Raw genomic sequence first — 17787 nt, 5'->3', positions numbered from 1 at the left:
AGGCAAAGTTCTTGTCTGATGATCATGCCTGTGACACCTCTCCCCCCTCTCCCCCGACCCCGGGGCGGGGTGGGGGGTGGGGAGGGGGAATGTGTTGTAGCTGACCTGCCTTTAAGCTCTATAGGAACACACCCTGAGTTTTTCTGCCCCGGGGAAGCCCGAGGGATGGGCTGGGTTGGAGTTTGGTGGCCAGCCCGCCGGGCTGGGCTGCGGGAAGGGTGAGGGCTGGTGACAGTGTGGCCGTGGGCAGGGCAGGAGGGAGGTTTCCTGCCTTCACAGATGTTCAGCTTCCTGATTCAGAGGCCTCCCCAGCCAGGCCTCCTCCTCCCCTGTGCAGATTGCAATTTCGGCCCGGCAGGAAGAGAGAAATGAGCTTGCATAATAGAGGAACATTTGGTTCTTTCGGCTGGGCCTGGAGAGGGGGAAGGTTTTTGTGCTGAGCGCGGGGGCAGACTGGAGAGGTTTCCTGCGTGCTGGGCGGCCGTGGGGGAGGCCGGGCCACCAGGAGGGAGGGCTGTGCTGAGGGCCAGATGGACGTGGGGGGGGGTGTGGGGAGGCTTCCTCGGGGAAGAACAGACAGGGAGGGGGCCGGGGGCTCTGCGACTTTGCTGTTTTCAAGAGATAGGAGAGAGCGCTCCGGGGAAACCACACGGGGCAGCACTGTGGCCTCGGGGACTCTCGGACAAGCACGCAGCCGTGGTAGGCTGTCCCTCTGTCCTGGGGCCCTTCGGGACACTTCCTCCTCAGCCCAGAGAGACCTGTGACCTCAGCAGGTCTCAGCCGAACCTGAACTTCCTGATCCAGGGGGATGGGTTTGAGCCGCCACGGTGGGGCCTCCCCAGGATCCCCAGGCCGGACGAGAACGAGAGACACAACTGAGCACAGACTGGCCGAGGTCAGGAGGCAGGTCCCCAGATGTGACACCCCCACCCGCAATTGGCTCTGTTGTTTATCAGGGGCCTGAGCTGGGACAATCCCCGAGCAGGGGGAGCGGATTCCGGGCCAGGGTATGGGGTACAGGATCGGGACGGACTCTCGGAGGGATCTTGTAATTCTCGACACGTCGTTCGCGTCCCTGACCTGGGTTTGTCCTCACGACGGTGCGGGGAGCTCAGTCTTTGCACAAGTATTTGCTGAGCACCTACTCTGTCCCAGGCCTGTTCCAGGTGCTGGAGCTTCCGCAGTGAGCAGAGCAGATAAAGGGCCGTGCACCCCGGGAGGTTCCGTTCTGGGGGAAAAGGCAGGCGCGCAGCAAGGAAACGCGTCGCGCCCGCGTGGAGGGCGCACGGCTGGCCTCCGCTCTTCTCCCTTCCCCACAAGAGCGTGAGTCCCCTGCTCTGACCTGCTTTGGCCGAACGAATGAAGTGTCACTGATGCTGTGCCTGGCCCTCAAGGGACCTTGTCCTTTTCTGCACCTTTGCCATCGTGCGGGACAAACACTGATCCGTGGGGGTTGAGGGACAGGTGGGCCAGCCAAGCCGGGCCTGGACCAGCCCCGGGTAGGGGTGTAACTGATAATGCGTGACGGTTTATTTTACAATTGTATTTTAAAGTAATCTCTACCCCCCACGTGGGGCTCGAACCCCAAGACAAGAGCCACACGCTCTACCAACTGAGCCAGCCAGGTGCCCCGCGTGATTGTTGTTTGAAGCCACTGAGTCGAGGGGCCGCTTGTTACGCAGCATACTGGTGACGATGGCTGGCTGACGAAACCTGCTATTGCTAAGTGCTGTTATTAACCTCATTCTGTAGACAAGGACGCTGAGGCCCAGAGTGGGGAGAAGAGCTTCTCAACATTACAGTTCACGTGTCTAAGCCCGGACAAGAACCCGGCTGCCTTGACTCAGCTGGCTTATTCATTCCTTCAGCACGTTTTTATTGAGCACCTACTATGAGTGTATAATTGTATTGGGAGCTGGAGATACCACAGTGAAAAGGACATCCCTTCTGCAAGCAACGTTGGTTTAGAAGAACTTCTCCTGGGGCGCCTGGGTGGCCAGTCGGGTAAGCGTCCGACTCTTGATTTCGGCTCAGGTCATGATCTCACGGGTCATGAGTTCGAGCCCCGCACTGGGCTCTGCGCTGACGGTGTGGAGCCTGCTTGGGATTCTCTCTCTCCCTCTCGCTCTCTGCCCCTCCCCCGCTTGCGCTGTTTCTCTCTCTCTCTCTCCCTCTCTCAAAATAGATAAACATTTTGAAAAAAGACGACTACTCTTGTCTTAGGGTTTCAACAGAAGTAGAGACTTGATAAGCCCCATCACGTGGTACGTATACCCACCCGGAACCGCTCATGGCCGGGCCGGGGTGCGGGGCTCCAACTGGCCAGGCCGGATCATGTGTTCACCCTCTGTTGCTGGGGGAAGGGATGGCCTGACCTGAACCATATGGCCTGAGAGCCCAGGAGGGGTTTTTTTCCCAAAGAAAAAGTGGGTGCTGTTCACCCTTAAGGAGAGGAAGGAGACGCTGGGCAGAGAAGAAAGCAACGCTCACCCCAGACATCTGGGGTCCCGACCAAGACCCCCCCCAGCAGGTCTGTGGTCCTCAGTGAAGACCGCCCCCCCCCCCCCGGGTCCACAGCTGCTCCAGGCCTCCCCCTGCCTCTGACGTCCTCACGGGAGCTCTGCCCGGCTCTCGGAAGATCAGATGTGATTTATTCCTGGCATCTGTACCGCCACTCGCTGTGAGGTGCTTTGCACTGGAACAATAAGTTACAGGGCCATTTATCTTGTTGGCGGCTTCTGATAAAATGCACAGCCCGAGCAGGCAGGGCCTTTAACGAACACGATCAGGGCTGTTCATTTAGAAACCAGGAGACCTTGAAATTGGCTTTAATTGAAGGGGTTAGCAGAGAGGGGTGTGGCTGGCTTTGTTCAGGCTGGAGCCACCTCCTCTCCAGAAAGGTCGCGACGGGCAGACCAGGCTGTGAGTCCTGGCCATGCCTCTACGTTTGACTCTGGGCAGGCTGCGTGACCACTCCCAGACTCGGTTTCCACATCTGTGAAATGGGCACGTACTGGTCGGCACCAGCTCAGTTACGTGGTAGTAACAAGCGCCCCCCCACCCCCACCCCTTCAACTCTCGTGGCTTTTGACACAGCCACAACTCAGTTCTCCCTGCTGCTGCGTGTGTTCCGGGGGTCGGCTGTGGGCTCCGCGTTTCCTCACCCGGGGGGCCCAGGCTGACGGAGCAAGCATCCCGTCTACGACGTGCAGCGTTCCTGGGCACGGGGCGAATTGTGTCCCGGTTCTTACAGTGTCTTCTCGGGAGCAAGTGAACTCACTTCCGCTCCTGTCTCCTTGGTCCGGGCCAGTCACGTGGCCTCGCCTCACTTCTGGGGGCGGGGCTGGGAGGACAGAAAAATCCTACTGTGTGACTATAAACAGGAAAGCCCGAGGCGTTATCGTTGATCAGGGAGCCATTCTAGAACTCAGGACTTTTTTTCTCCCTCCTGGAGACGCTGATTTCTGCCTCTAATGCCCCCTCCCCCACTCGGCCCCCTCACTCCTTCTGCTACAGACTTCAGTGGACAGCCGTCGCCCTGTGTCTACTGCTAAATTTTAAAGCGGGTCAGGCTCACAGGCAAAGGGCCCCTGGGATGGCCACTCTCCAGGGACCCAACTCTGGCCCAGAGGGGGCTGGGACCAGGCCTTGACTTCTGACTGTACCCTCAGAATCTGGAGCGGTGCCTGGTGCACAATGAGCGCTCAGTAACTACTCGCTGCAATTACGAAGCGATCACGTGCCCTGGAGAAGGTCAGAGGCAGGATCCTCAGTGCTCCGTGCTGCTGTCCCCGCGGGTCACTGCCATTCACTGGGGATTCGCCGTGTGCCAGGCCTCCTGAGCCGTTCGCCCCGCGTGCATTAAGCCCTTAACCCTCTACCCACCCCCCACTCCACCGTGGAGCAAGGGGGCCAGGGAGGGGTGCCCCCGGCTCAGCGGCGATGGCCCCGTGGAAGTTTTCTCACGGCGGGACAGGCGGCGTCCTGAGCTGGTTCTGGAGGGGGGAGCGAGAGAGGGAGAGAGATTTCCACACGCTGGGGGCTGGGGTGGGCAGGAGGGAGGCAGTCCTTGCGACCTCATTCCCCGGGGCTGCCCCAGGGAGGCGTCAGGATCTAGAAGCTGCATCATCACCAGGGAGGGGGTGCCCTAAGCAAAGCGGTCCCAGTGTAGACAAGCCCCTTCCTCCCGTGCAACATGGATGCTGAAGAGTGCCACACCGGCTGCATGGTCCTGGATCCCAAGCGTCTCAGGGTCCTCGGTGGGGTGCGGCGGCCAGAGGGGCCTCTCAGCCGTTCGGTGTCTGATGTCACCCAGCATGGAGGAGCCCGGGTCTTGCAGCGGAGACGGAATTTTCTATCATCTTGGAAGAATGAGGGCTTGGAATGGGCTGTATGTTGATTGGACGGAAATAAAAATCGGACGTCCCTGTTTCACTGAGTGACGAGATCTGCTCCGAGATGCCAAGTCAGCGGCCCCTGGTCACACAGCACGTCCATGATAACGGTGGGATTTGGAACGGAGCCTGAGGTTTGCACCCCTCCCCTGCACACCATTCGCGCACCTTCCGGCCCCGCTCGGGGTACAAGTGCCGCTTGGGGCTTGGGTGTAGGGCAGCAGGGAGAAACCGGGGCGGGGGAGGATTCCGGGCGCCTGGTGGCCGTGATGTGTGATGTAGGTTTGCCAGGAGTTCTAGAAAGTTCAGCAGGCTGCCCCCCGGGAAGCCTCTCGGAGGCTCCACAAGTTAACGGCTGTTTTCCGAACAAGTTGTCACCCCCTGTCATCTCCCCACCCCAGGCTGGGCGGGAAGAGGCCGTGAATTACCCAATGCTTTTAGGCCAGGCCGGTTAATTCACCTCTCTGAGCCTCAGTGTCCTCGTCTCTGAAATGGACCCCACGACACGGTTGCAGGTACAGTTCGGTGAGAAGACCGGTGGGGACTCAGCCCCGGGCCCTGGAGCAAACAGAAAAAGCTCGATGTAACGCTGGCATCTAATCTTCCTGTTCCGCGCGACTCGGCGGCTCTTCTCTCAGGGACACGCCAAAGTGACACTCGCGCGCGTGCCCCAGGCCACGCGTACAAGGAGGTGCGTCGCAGCCCTGTTCACCGTAGCAACATCTGGAGCCAACCGTTCCGCTCACTGGAAAGAAAACGGGTAAGCAAATCGTGGCTCGTTCACACAGAGGAATATTACACAGCAGTGGAAGTGAACACGCGTCGTCTCACTCGAGGGCAGAGCGGAGGGCGGAGTTTCCAAACTTTGACGCTATTATTTTTTCCCCATTGTCCTTTTCCAATAATAGCTTTAGTGAGACGTAATTCGCGTGTGATGCAATTCACCCTTCTAGAGCGTACAGTTCGATGGGTTTTACTCTCTTCACAGAGCCCTGCCATCACTTGTGGAACATGTTCAAAACCCTGAAAGGAAACCCCCAGAGCGCCGAGCCCTCTCGCACCGTTTTCCACCCGCATGGAGAGACCACAGTCTGTTTAGGTGCTCGTCGGTCGATGGGCGTTTGGGTTGTTCCCGCTTTTTTTCTGCTTTTTTCATGTTTTTCGAGAGAGAGAGGGAGACAGAGGAGGGGAGTCGGGGAGGGGCAGAGAGAGAGAGGGAGACACAGAATCGGAAGCAGGCTCCGGGCTCCGAGCCGTCAGCACAGAGCCCGACGCGGGGCTCGAACCCACGAACCGTGAGATCAGGACCTGAGCCAAAGCTGATGCTCAACCAAGTGAGCCACCCAGGCGCCCCTGGGGTTGTTTCCATGTTTTGGCTTTTGCGAATAGTGCTATACTGTGAATATTTGCGTACGGAGTTTTGCGCGGACATATGCTTCCGTTTCTCCTGGGACAAGTTCACACTTGTTCCCTGGTGCGGGGGGGCTGTCCTGCAGGTTGTTCATCAGCACCCCAGGCTCTCACCCACCAGGTGCCAGGAGCACATCCCCCCCCCCCCCCCCCCCCCCCGCCACTGGTGACCATCAAAACCGTCTCCGGACATTGCCCAGTGTTCCCCCCGGGAGGTGAAATCGCCCCTGCTTGAGAATCACTGGGGCAGGATGAGAAAATCTGGTCACGGAAGGCTACAAGGGACACCACACCCTTGGTAGGAATTTGAAAACAATCACAGCTCGGGTGCTGCGGTATTTAGGGCAATGGTTCGCAAAGTGTGGTCCCAAAACAGCAGCATCCTCTGGGGGAACGTGTCAGAAATGCAGATTCCCGGGCCCTCCGGGGGGTGGGGCCTGGAATCTGTTCCCATAGGCTTCCCAGTGTTTCTGAGCACACGCGTGTGAGAACCACGTTAGGCACACACACACACACACACACACCCCTGCATGTAGAAACGCAGGGGAATGATGAATACCCATTCAGGATCGTGTTCCCGGCCCAGAGTGAGGACAATATAAATATGCAGTAAATCAAGGAATCGTGCTCCCTTCTGGGGGGTGGGGGGACGCACGTGTACCTCCATGAGTCGTGTTCGTGTTCCGGAATGGGGGGAGGAGAGTCAGGAGTGTCCGTTATATTATGGAACAGGAAATTTAAAAGTACCAAAAAAAAAAAAAAAAAAAAGGTACAAAGAGAAAGACAGACACAAAGCTGTGTAATAAGACGAGGCACCCATCCATGGTGGGACTGAGTCATGAGATTAGAATGGACCTGATCGTGTGCCCCTGACGCCCCGGAAGAACCAATGCTGGGCCCTACCGCTGCGTCCAAGTTCGTTTGCTGAAAGGGGGGGTGGGGGTCTCAAACAGCCCCCACGGGTAAGTCCTGGGTTCTGCTGCCTGGCTGGTCCCCGTGAGCTTTTCAGACCGTCTCGGCTCTAGAAATCAGGAGTAGTTGCTACGGTTTATTGAGCAGCTACTGCGTGCCACGTCGCTGTTGGCTTAAGCACACACAGTCACGCTGGAGTTCATGGTGTCCCGTTTTATAGATGGGGAAACCAAGTCTCAGAGATTAATTGACTTGCCTAGGTGTCCAACGGCTTTTGGAACTGGAGTCTCGGTGCAGGTCTGTCTTTTCCCTGGATCTTCAGGGCCTTGGGCAGGGTCACTCTGAACACCCAGGCCAAGGTCTCACTCCAACAAAAGCCAAGTTCAAGATGTTTTGGTTTCTCTGTGAATGGCCCTAATCCTCTCCATTACAGGCCTGGCTGGCTGGGGCTGTTGTTTTCTTGAAGTCTCCAAAAGATGAGGTCACAAGGCCCAGAGAGGTGAATACATCACCCAAGATCCCCAGCAGAGGAAGGAGGCACACCTACCTCACCTCCTCCAGGAAGCCCTCCATGCCTGCTGCGTTGCCTCAACTCCTCCACCACTTGGGGGCTCAGGGACACATCCCCAGAGCCCGTTTGTCTTCTAACACAACTCAGGTGGTTGTCAGCCCCTCACAGGCAGAGCCCAAACCTTCCACTGCTTTGTATGTCTCTTCCCTTACCTCCCTGCTTCTCCCCCATCAACACAAGATGGGCACACACCAGACCTTCAGTGCGTCCGCTGGATGTGAGTGGGCAGAGTAGGCACAGCCCTGGGGCTCATGAGAAGGCCCCCCTGAGTATGTGCCCCTTTTCTTCCCCGCTTCAAAGTGGTCTGGGGCCGAGACACCCAACTCTGCAGAGTCAGCTGAGACCAGGAGGCTCTAACTCCCCAAACAATGACTCGAATGGCGTCCGTGCCCAGAACCCTGCCTGGATGAACAATCCTGAGCCGCCTACAGCCTTTCTCATCTGTTGTCATCCCTGTTTTACAGGTGAGGAAACTGAGGCCCAGAGAGGGTGACAGACTGGTCCAAGGCCACACAGCTGCAGAGGAGCCCGGATGTGGGCAGAGAGACTCCAGTTAGGGCCATATTTATGGCTCCCATAGGAGAGGATGTGAACCCCGGGCCACAAGGCCCTTGACGCTGTTTTTAGGTTTCGGTCATGCGGATTCTCCCAGGTTATGCAGCCTGGGCCGGCAGCTCTAATCGGGCCAAGGAATGTCACAGCGGCTCAGCAGGGCCAGGATGGGGAGGGGGGCTGGGCAGAGGAGGGAGTGGAGTCTTGGCCGCAGTAACAAATAGAAAGCAGATTGTGTTTCCCTTTGCTTCCAGGGAGGGGATGTGCCGGAACCCAATTACCCCCTTACAATGGATGCTCTATTGTCGGATGAGGCAAGGTCAGGGGCAGGCGGGGCGGGGCAGGGCCCTGCCCGGGGCACAGTGTCCCTGGCACAGCCAGTTGGCTGCGCCCTGGCTGGCCTGGCTTCCTCCCGCCAGCCCCACCTCCCCCCTCTCCTGGCTCACAAAGACCCCGCGTCTCTTTCCAAAGCTGAGTGCTCCCCTCCAAGTAACCCTGACGCTGTAGGTCCTCTCTAGGACCTTCCGTAGGAACCAAGGCTCCTTCATCGCCCCCCTCCCCTCCCCCCCCTTCTCCATCTATCTTGTTAATGATCTGGAAATGTCATCCATCAGGCAGCTTTGGCTCCCGCTTGAGATTCATTCATTTCTTCACCAGCTATTTGTTAAGCACCTACTCTGTGTGGACACTAAGGCCATGCTCATTTGCCAACTATTTGCGGAGCGCCTACTATGTGCTAAACGCTAAGGCCGTGGGCATTCGTCTGCCAAGTGTCTGTGGAACACCTACCATGCGTCAGGCGTTCGGGATGCCGCGGTGAACAAGACAGACGTGGTCTCGGGCATCTTACAGTCCGCTGGGGGGCAGACACTCAACAACAGTTCGACTCGAGGGGCGTTTATTGCCCACCGACTGCATGCGGTGTTGCTAGGCTCTTGGAGGACGGGATTGGAAGTAAATGCATGACGGTCAGTGCGGGTAGCAGGAGGATGAGTCGACTTAGGACGGGAACCCTGCCTCCATCACGAACTAAGTTTGTAACTTTGAGAGACTGATTTTACCTCCAGGGTCTCAGTTTACTCGCCCGTGGAATGGGCGGTAAGGAGACTTAGCAAAGGGGCCTGAGAAATGTCATCCGTTTTCTGCGGGGGCAGCGGCTGCCCTTGATGGCTCAGTGTCTGTTCCTCCTTCTGGCAGTGGCCTCCTGATCTCGTTGGGGGAGAAGAGTTCTCTTCCTTCCTCTCAGCACCTGCAGACCAGGTGGGGCTGACTCCTCCCACCCCACTCCTGGGAGAGCACGTGACTAAGCCTGGCCAATGAGATCCTTTCATCCCCTGGCCCCAGTCGCTGGGTAGAGGGGCGGTCAGTGATCCAGGAAGGGTGCAATGAGACTCAGTTTGGGAACTATCGAGGACACCACATCTTTCCGCTGAGGCTGGCACGCGGGGGGAGACGCGGGCCCCTGGTGCCACTTGCCTCATGAGGGGGGGAGCCTCCCTGAGAACGAAACCAACCCAGAAGAAACAGAGGCGAGGAGTCCTGATGGTGCCGTTTCGAGCCCCTGGATCCAGCTATGCCTGAAGGTTGTGCAAATTCTGGACTTTTCAGTAACACGAGCCACTCAAAACTCTTGGTTGCTTTAGTCACCTTGAATTGGGATTCTGTCACTCGAAACCAAGAGCCCTGACTCATAAGTAGGCCTTTCCTCCCCCACTTATTTCATAGAACAGAAATCCCAGTAATCCTGGCATACCTGAACACGGAAAATTAATTCCCTTGCTTCCTAAAAAGCTGATGAGAAATGGACAGCGACAGAGGCCGCACGAGCACTCCTTTCTTTTTGGTGTGTGAGGACATCCATCCTCCCGCGGCCCCCGACCTCGCTGAGCCAGAGCAGAAATCGCTTAACCTTCTGGGCCTTGGCTTTGAAAGGTTTGTGATGGATGGCGCTCAGCCTCGTGGGCAGAAATGGAAAATTCTCGGCTGTCTGGTCTGTCCCTTCATGCTGCATTTCCCAGCCGGCCCAGGCCAGGAAAGCTGTCGGTGAGCGAAACCTGGTGAGATTCCGAGGCCGCCGACTTTTTCCGTGAAGGGCCAGATAGTGAATGTGTCAGGCGCCGTGGGCCATAAAGGTCCCTGTTACACATTCTTCTTTGTTCTGTTTGTTTGTTTTCTTTTCTTACGGCCCTTTAAAAATGTAAGAAGTTTAAAAAAAATGCAAGAAATCATACGTAGGCCGCACAAAAACAGGCCACGGGGTGGATATGGCCCATGGTGATAGTTTGCCGACTCCTGGATTAGATTATAGTTATGGAGACCTATGGTCTCTTTTCTCCCTCTTTCCCTCCCTCCTTCCTTCTTTTCTTTTCTCTTTTCTTTTCTTTCCTTTCCTTTTTTCTTTTCCTTTCCTTTCCTTTCCTCTCTTTTCTTTTCTTCTCTTTTCTCCCAACAAAACCTCATTCCCCCCAAACCCAGGAAATATTCTGGAAATTCTAACACTTTGGTGTAAAAACTCAGATTTACGAGTAGCCCCTGTCTTGTTGGTCTGCCCCCTGTCTCCCTGGCACTTATCACAATTTGTAACTATACAGTTTATTTCTTTGATTATTTTGGGGTCCCCGCCTCCTTGTTCTGGATGGAACATAGGCTCCACGAAGAAGGAAAGCCCTGGGAGGCTCAGGGTCTGGGTTCCTGGCAATTTGGGACTGATTTCAGTGACCGGGGCCAGGCCAGAAGGTGTGGGGAACCCGACAAGAGCGGAGATGCTGGCTTTCTGCTGTGTGAGCAGAGCTGAGCAAGCAGGTGGCTGCTGGAGGGTCCTCTCTGCACACACTCAATCCAGCATCCTGTATCATGAACTCGGGGAGGAGTGAGCTCCCCGTCCCTGGAGGTAGGAAGCCAGCTGCCCGCCAGGGCCTGCTTGCAGATGGGATGCCTGTCTCCAAAGGCAGGCCTCTCCTCTGTCAGAAGACGCCCACGACGCCTCGGCCTCCTCGAGAACTCCTGGCTCTGATTTCCCGAGATCCAGATTTGTTTCTTAGGATGAGGTGGTGGCCGGGAGTCAGCCCGGGATCTCACGCTTGTCAAGCAGAACCGGAGAGACGCGTGGGTTCGGAAGTCCTCTCTGCGCCCAGATCTCTGGGGGAGGGAGCCTGGGCTCGGGAAATTCCAGCAGCCAGGCTTCTAAAATGCTGAGCCATCCCCTTGCCACTGCCTGAGTCCGGGTCGGGGAGAAGCCAGAGCCCAGCAGAGATCAGGCTTCAGAATGTACCCCCCCCCCCAGAGTGGGGAGTCAAGGGTGCTCCCTTCTGTATTCTCTGGGCTTGGCAGCCGCCTTCCAAGATCAGCAAGCAGTTCTAGTAACTCCCTCACCCTGGGCACCTGGTTTATGCCTGGAAGATCCGCCCCCAGCCCCCCAGCGGCGTTGACGCATCCATTCCACGATGGTGCCGGGGGTCGGAGGTGAATCAGTGCCCCCACCCCACCCGACCCCTATCCTCACAGAGCACAGGGGCTTCCAGGGGCCGGGGTGGGGGGCACAGCAGGAACTTGGTTAAAATCCGGGGGTCCAGGAAGCCTGCCCCGAGGACCCTAAGTCCCAAGTCGGCACCGCTCGGGGGCTAAGCAACCACCCTTGTGGACAGCTCCGGCTGCCATTTGCCAGTTGTGCGAGTTTTTTAGGCTTTGGGTGAAGATTAAGTAATTTACTCGTATCTAGAGCAGACGGAACAGAGCCTGGTACATACGGGGCAGAGAGAGAGAGAGAGAGAGAGAGAGACAGATCAGAAGCAGGCTCCAGGCTCTGAGCTGTCAGCACAGAGCCCGACGCGGGGCTCGAACCCACGGACCGTAAGTAGGACGCTTAACCGACAGAGCCCCCCAGGCGCCCGCAAATCAGGCCCTTTCATGGGAGGCGGGAAAGGAACAGGTAGCCGTGTCTGGGGTGGGTGCAGAGGGGAGGGAAGGAAGCCTCCCTCGGGCCTCGTTTCTCAGGTGCGTGCGGACAACGGTCACGGGGGATCCTGTTGATTAAAATGGTAGCTCAGTTCTGGGGACCAAGAGGCGCAGGTGTCCCTGGGAGATTTGTCTTCAGTGCCTCTCCTCCCTCCACGGAAACCCTCCTTGCAGCGGCAGAAAATGAGGAGTCTGTCTCTTCCGGCGTGCAGAGGGGCCTGCCGTGACTCTCATGGAAGAGCGAGGTACTTCCTGACCAGAAATGACTCAGAGAGATTTGTTGGCGGAAGCCTGCTGTTGCCATCCTGGGGTTAATTTGGGAGAGTGCTGGCTCAGGACGGCGGGGCTGCTGGCTGCCCACGGAGGTCAGGCCTTCTCTGAGCCTCCCGTCTGGGTCACTCTCGGGGCCTCTCTCTGAGGAAGTGGCCAGCTCCGGAGAGGAAACGACTGGCCTGCACTTCACCCTTGGAAAATTCTGCTGAGGCTCCTCTCCGCCCTCTTGTTCCAGCGATGGCCGCCGAGGGAGGGCGTGTGGGAGGGCGTCTGCTAGATTGTTTACCCAGCCAATTGTTATCCCATCAACACACATCGGCTCAGCACCTCCGATGGGCCAGGCGCTGTGCTAGGTCTGGTGACACAGAGTTAAATAAGGGCTTGTCTCTGCTCTCAGAGGGTTTCACAGGAGACAGAGACATGCAGGCTGGTAATTATTCATTGTGACATCCTTACTCGTTGAGACTTGTATCAGGCCCTCTTTCTGCGAGTAATAAAACAAAACAAAAGCCTCAAGGTAGCTGGGGCAAGAAAAGGTAATGCAATTGTCGTCACGCAATCGAAAAGCTAAGTAGATCGCTTCAGGTACGGTTTGACTCAGGGGCTCAAAACATTGACCAGGATTTACTTTTTCTCCGCCTCAGCACCTGCTTTCCATGGTCTGGATGTCTGAATAATGGTCCCAAAGACACCTATGTCCCAATCCCAGCAGACCCGTGAATCTGTGACCTTCCATGGCAAAAGGGACTGGGCAGTTGTGATTCAGTTAAGGATCTTGAAATGGCGCGCGTATCTTGGGTCGCTGTAAGGGTAACGTAACGCAGCGGTCCCCAGCAGTGAGAGAGGCAGGAGAATCCAAGTCAGAGAGAGATGTGAGTACAGAGGTAGAGACCGAAGGGCTCCACAGGGGGAAGGGGACACGAGCCCCAGAATGGGGACAGCCTCCAGAAGGGGCTGGGAAGGGCAAGGCGCGGATTCTCCCTTGACCCGCTGGGAGGAACACGACCCTGCTGACCTCTCCGATTTTAGCGCGGTAGAGGCCCGGTTCAGACTAGTGGAAAAGACGGGCTGCTTTCTCCCTGGTAACTCTTACGTAAGTCCTGATAACACTATGATTGGCCAGATCTGGGCTCCGCCCCTCGAGGGGGTGGAGCCCCACCTGACCTTCCCGAGTGGAGCGTCTTGGTAGGTGGAGGAAATCCCAGGATTAAGCTGGTTACAGAGGGGAATGAATGCAATGTAGCTAAAAATAGCCACGGTTCTGTACAGCAGAGGAGGGAGGAGCCTCACTCAGCTCCAAGGAAGGAGGGAAGAGCGCTGAAGGGCATCGGGAGATTGGGTGTTATTCCCAATTTCCTGCCTCATGAACTTCAGGCACGTGGCGCTACCTCTCCGGCCCTCTGTTTCCTCACCTGTAAAATGGGGCTAATGGCCTTGGCCTTGCAACTTCCGGGGGGGTCGGGATCTTCCTTGAGTGACAGGCCAGCTTTGAGTCACTCCTGAGTTAGGGTCAAGCTAACCCCGGGATCATGGATGGTGGGCGTGTGTGGGTGTGTGTGTGTGTGTGCGCGCGCGGCGCGTGCACGCGCCAGGGTGGGTGGGGGGTGGAGGGGTCCTTGAGTTTTTCCCACTGGTTTTGCTTTATTAGGACATTGAATGGAATCTTCGGCTGGTGACTCAGACTTCAAAGGAGATTGAACTTCCGGGCAGATCCTCCCTGCTCTGTGGGTGGGGTGTGAGAAAGAAATGTGGCTCCTTCCTGTGGTGGTCTTGGGGCTCCCGACCTGGGTGCACGTATCTCTTGCCGACACGGTGGCAGGCGTGACAGCAAGGGGCAGGGCTTCCTGGCAGGGGAAGGCTGGGATTTAGCCCGTTTTTTGAGAAGGAAGGGGCCAGTTTATCTCCTGGATGACTCAGAGTGGGTGCACACGGTCCCATGGCATCTTAATCAGGCCTTACTGGTGGCAAATGACAACAGTCAAATCAAATGGGTTCAAATCCCAGCTCAACCTCTTACTAGCTGTGTGACCCTGGGCAAGTCACTTAACCTCTCTGAATGCCAGTTTCTTCATCTGTAAAATGGAGGTACCCTTTTGTGGGCAGCTGGATTTGCTTTCTATTCACAGGCCGCAGCCACTAGGAATCCCTGCGGATCCCCACATCCCGAGGGTGCTGGCGAGGGGACCCAGGCTCTTCCTTTTCTTTTCCAATACCATTCTTATCGCGGCTTCTAACTCTGTCTCTTGGTTACAACATGGCTGCTGTAGCTCCAGTCATCGTGTCCACATGTAGGCAGGAAGTGGGGGGGAAGGGGAAGGGGCAAGGGCGGATTCCACGGGTGACTGGATAAATACACCGAAATATATCCGTATCCATGCAGTGAAATGTTATTCAGCATTAAATAAGAACGAGCTTACTGCTGCATACGACCACGTGGGTGAATCTCAGATTCATTTTGCTGTTTAGACATTTAGACGGATTCTTAACTGCTCTATCTGGCTCCACGACTTGGAGTAAAAAAGTGAAACTTCCCTACCAAAGCCCACAGAACCTTCCGGGCCTAGACTTAATATCCAGACTGAGACAGAGCCGAGTACGGCCGGCCTCGGCTGCAGCCTCCCCTTTTTCCCTTGCGCTGGTTGGTGGGCTCGCACTTCTGGGCTTTTGCACGCTTTCTATCTGGAACCAGCTTCCCCGAGCTCTCTGCCCAGCTGCCTCCTTCCTACCCAGATTTCAGCTCCGATGGAGGCCGTGTGGACGGCCTTCCCTCGCCGCTCGGGCAGAGGAATCCACGCGTCACCGGCTTTGCTTTCGTCCCAGCCTGGGGCGTTATCTAAAATCGGCCCCTGTGTTTGTTCCTGTTTCTTGTCTCTCTCCCCTGCAGAGCGCAGGCCCTGAGATGGGGGAGCTGCTGGGGACCTCAGGGGGCACCAGGCGTGGGTGGGTCCTTGTCCGATCCCCGCCCAGTGAATGGGGGCAGGCACACGGCACACACCTGTCACAGGTGTCCGTGCCCCCGGACACAGACCCACTCGCACACCCCTGAGCGGCGTAGCCGCAGGTGCAGACTGACCCCAGCCCCCAACCCGGCTGTGCCCACGCTCCGCCTCGGGCAGGGTGGAGCCAGCATTGGATTAATCCTGTTCCAGGCTGGCTTTCGTCTTCAGGGCTGCTTCTGGGATCGCTGAGATGTTTCCCACAGGGGAGGGAAAAAACAAAGGGCTTTGAAGGGGTTGGGGGGCGGGGTGCTGGTTGAACGCCAGCCGGCTGGGCTGGGGCTGGTGCCAGGGAGGATCGGGGCTGTCACCAGCCCCCAGCTCTGGTCCGGATGTCTCAGTAGGGGTGGGGAGAGGGGGCCCGGGACCCTCACTCAGAAAGCCTCAGGGGTGGGCCTCCCCGAGCTCGTCCCTTGTTCCCAGCTGTGGCTTCCACTGGGCCCTCTCGCAGGGAGAGGGGCATTTGAGAACTAAGGTTTGGAGTTTGAGATGAGGCCCCCTAGACTGCTGCTCGGCTTTTGCCCTGTCACCTCAGGTGACACAGCTAGATAGTCCCAAGACGGTGGCCGATTCAGTTAAACAGTAATCCGTGCGCCGGGCAGGCCCTGGGGGTCACCTTGCCAGACACTGTTCCCTCCCTTTTCTTTCCAGCAAAGCCTGGGTTTTATTCGGAGGGTGAGCTGCCTTGTTCTGCGGGATTAATCAGGTCTAAGGAGATCCTATTTTGGGTCGACCCAAGGTGAGCCTGCCTGCGATACAGCTCTAGCCAATGAGATGCTCAGGGAAGGCGCTGGGGGCCGATTTCCCCCTTTGGGTAAGCGAGAGTGAGAAGAAAGTCCCTCTTACTGCCTCACCTTCCTTTCCGCATGGTTCTCTGTTGTGTGAGGGAGTGTCGCCTGGAGCCACAGCAACCATTTTATGACTATGAGGCAAAACACAGCTGACCCATTGAGGATGGTGGAGCGGGAAGTCAGTGAGCTCCGAGGTTTGTGGAGCCCGGATCATCTGGAGATCGGTGCTCTCCTGGCTTCTTCTTTTATGAGATAAATTTCCACACGGCTGTTACCTGCGGCCCACAGAGTCTTCACTCATCCGTCGGCGTTTGTGTGTGGACTTCTTTTCCCTGCGTCCTCCCCACTCAGCTAGGTAGTCCTCAGTCATTCTGCAGAGCCTCGCTCACATGCCGCTTCCTCAGAGGAGCCTGCCCTGATTTCCTGCCCACCAACAGTAGATCCCACTTTCCTGGTTCACACTCCCATCCGGCCCCCTTGCCTGTAAAGCCTCCGGAGTTCGCAGTTGACAAATGTCCGGCTCCTGCGGGAACCGGAGCACGTCACACTCCACAGGACTCTCCCCCAGCCACTCCAGCCCCCCACCCCCGGCCTCTGCCCTGCTTCCCAAACCTACCAGGCAGGTTCCCAGGCAGGCCTTTGCCCTGGCTTCTCCCTCTGCCTGGGACCCTGTCCCCCAGACCTAACCATGGCCCAGACCCCCTCGTCAGTCTTGCCTTATGCTTGACCTCCTCGTCGGCGCTTACCCCCATCTGGTGAAATGGCACGCGCGCACACACAAACAGCAACGTGGATGGCTCTCAGAATAATTACGCTCAAATGAGAGAAGTCAGAGGAAAGAGACGTCCCGCGTGACCCCATTTACGTGAGACGATTTCATTCGTACAGATTTTGATCACCTCTCTCGCCTGCGTTCCGACCTGTATCGTCCCGAACGATAGCCAGTAGCCACGTGTGGAATGTGGCCGGCGAGACGGAGGGACTGAATTTTCAATTTGTACTTTATTTCAATTAATTTCAATTTAAAACGAAACACCAAAGCGGCTTTGAAGGTGTGGATGCAAATATGAAAGGGAAACGCTTTTTTGATGTTCAGCGCCCGGAAGACCGGGTCTCTCTGGACGAACTCGGGCAGGCCAGCCTACCTTTCCAGCTGTCGGCTCTATGAAATCTAAGCACAGATCAAGTGTTTCCGATGGGAATTTAGCAGCCACCGTGGGACGGGTTGCAGGCGTAAGAGAAACAGTGGATTTCGAGGCGTGCGTGTGCAAAAAAAAAAAAAAAAGAAAAAGAAAGCAAATATCTCACTGATGGTTTTTCATGTGGATACGATGCTAGAAATGATGACGCTTTGGGCCGAGTAGGTTAAATAAAATACGACACTTAATTTCATCTGTTTCTTTTTCCTCCATTTTTTTTTTAAATGTGGCTACTAGATTCTATTTATTTACTTATTTTAAAAAAAATTAAGCTTATGTATTTATTTTGAGAGAAACAGAGTGGGGGAGGGGAGAGAGAGAGAGAGAGAGAGACCGAGAATCCCAAGCAGGCTCCGTGCTGCCAGCCCAGAGCGGGGCTCGAACTCATGAAGCCGTGAGATCAGGACCTGAGCCGAAAATGAGAGTTGAATGTTCGCCCGACCGAGCCGCCCGGGCGTCCCGAGGAGATTTTAAAATTCCACACGCGGCTCCTCGTGTCTCCCCGGAGCAGCGCTGCCCCGGAATGCTGATGGGGACCGCCAGCTCGGCCAAGCCCGCGTGGACCGCACACAGCCCCGCTCCGGGCGCGCTTCATCGACGGCTCCTAGAAGCTGGCCCGCCGGGCCCGCCGGTCGAAGGGATCATCCTCGATCTGCTGAGCGTGGGCTTCTGTGCACGGAACCGGGGCATTCCCACCCACAGGAGGTATGCCAGTTGCCGGGAGGGCCCGGGCAG

General features: G+C 56.8%; 1 long non-coding RNA gene across 10 annotated transcripts; it reads left to right on the top strand.

Annotated features, from left to right (window-relative positions):
* Positions 1 to 574: 574 nt before the first annotated feature.
* On the top strand, positions 575 to 10446 carry LOC115528334. 10 transcript variants are annotated; one of them, XR_003973227.1, is made up of 8 exons: positions 575 to 1323; positions 1753 to 2004; positions 4910 to 5154; positions 5383 to 5493; positions 6937 to 7013; positions 7150 to 7374; positions 7588 to 8158; positions 8497 to 10446. It is a non-coding gene; the product is annotated as an uncharacterized LOC115528334 (long non-coding RNA). The 10 variants fall into 10 exon arrangements; XR_003973229.1 differs by lacking the exon at positions 6937 to 7013 and having other exon boundaries at positions 576 to 895; positions 1167 to 1323; XR_003973222.1 differs by lacking the exon at positions 6937 to 7013 and having other exon boundaries at positions 576 to 895; positions 1156 to 1323.
* Positions 10447 to 17787: the final 7341 nt, after the last annotated feature.

Source organism: Lynx canadensis, chromosome D3 (assembly GCF_007474595.2).
Source record: "Lynx canadensis isolate LIC74 chromosome D3, mLynCan4.pri.v2, whole genome shotgun sequence".
In the NCBI taxonomy this organism is placed as follows: Eukaryota; Metazoa; Chordata; class Mammalia; order Carnivora; family Felidae; genus Lynx; species Lynx canadensis.
This window is presented reverse-complemented; position numbering and strand designations above follow the sequence as displayed.